The sequence below is a fragment of the Mastomys coucha genome, unplaced genomic scaffold (assembly GCF_008632895.1).
Source record: "Mastomys coucha isolate ucsf_1 unplaced genomic scaffold, UCSF_Mcou_1 pScaffold22, whole genome shotgun sequence".
In the NCBI taxonomy this organism is placed as follows: domain Eukaryota; kingdom Metazoa; phylum Chordata; class Mammalia; order Rodentia; family Muridae; genus Mastomys; species Mastomys coucha.
In genome coordinates, this window is record NW_022196905.1 from 117,792,314 (window position 1) to 117,793,867 (window position 1,554).

Here is a 1,554-nt window from a genome sequence, read left to right on the forward strand (position 1 = left end):
CCCCCCCCCCATTTTTTGCTTTTGAGACAGTATGTAGCCCTGACTGGTTCAGAGCTATGTCATTCTGTAGACTCAATGCTTTCCTCAGTCCCCTCCCCCTGCTTTCTGAGGACTGCGACGGCAGGTATACGCCACTATGATCATTTTATCTTTTTCTTTCTTTCTTTTTTTTAAAGTCTTCTCTCTTAATGAGATGAAAATCTCATACTGTTTTAAAGCTTGAAAATCCCCAATGTGAGGTGACCACATGCCTGCAGCCGAAGGTCTCAAGTTTGAAAAACACCATCCCGTAACCTGCCTGTCTCCATTAAACAACCACACTCTGTCCCTCTCCCCATTGGTGACAGCCACTGTTTTGCTTTCTGCCTCTACAGCTTTGAAGATTCTAAACAGAACAAATAAAGATCATACATAAAGCTGGGTGTGGTGGCTTGGAAGGCCAGCCTGGTCTACATAATGAGACCGTATCAAAACAAAACAAAACTGGCCCAAATCGGTGGTGGCACACATCTTTAATTCCAGCACTCGGGAGGCAGAGGCATCGTTATGGATTTAAGACCAACCTGTTTTACAGAGTGAGTTCAAGGACAGCCAGGGCTACACAGAAAAACCCTGTCTTGAAAAACCAAAACAAAACTTGTCTAGTATGTTCAAGGTCCTGGATTCTGTCCTCTGGCCTGGGCAGAGTGAGGTTGAGGGGAGGGGGGACGGAAAAGGCAATCCTAGGATACACTTTCTGTGCCTCGTGTGTCTCCCTTGTGTAGTTTAGAAGCCGTCCATGCTCTGGCGTGAACTCTTTTCCGCTATCTACACAGAACAGTGTGCGAGATCCCACCTTGTCGCTCTCACGACAGATAGTAGGAATGCGTGTGTGTATCTCTGCAGATATTTCCATTTCTTTTGGATAAATGTCTAGGACTGAATTTGTTAGGTTACATGGCCACTGAGCTGCACCCCCAGCTGTTACATTCCACTTTTCCAGGAGTTTCTAAATTGTCCTTCACGTCTGAAGTCATATGTCACCTCCTCAGACAGCCCAGCTCAGTAGTGTCTCTCTCCTGGCTACCTTGGGTCTTGGCTCCTCATGTCACCCTTCGGATCTCATTACCTCAGACTGGAGATTCTCCTGACCTGCCACGGGTTTGGTATACAGTGGGTACTCAGGAAATGCTTACTGAATGACTGATCTCGGTCTCTCAAGTAAGGTGCTGCAGTGACATGACCACTGCCATCATCATCCTCTGAGGTGCCCAAGTGACTCAGCAACTTAAAGACCCAGCTTCCTCCTGTCTTACCCAAGCAAAGCCACTGGGAGCCCAGAAATGGGCGGTGTTCCTGCCCTGCGCTTCCTGGTTAGTGACTCAGCACAGTCATCTCTCGTTCCTCAGTGTGGGGCAGCTGACCCATCGTGTGTGTATGTGTGTGTTGTTTGATATATCATCATCATTAGTGATCTGTGCTGCGAGGGTGGATCCAGTTCCAAGCCATACGATGCTCCACCACTGTACTCGCTGAGCCATCTCCCTGCCCCCAGTCTGGAATTCTTTTTTTTTT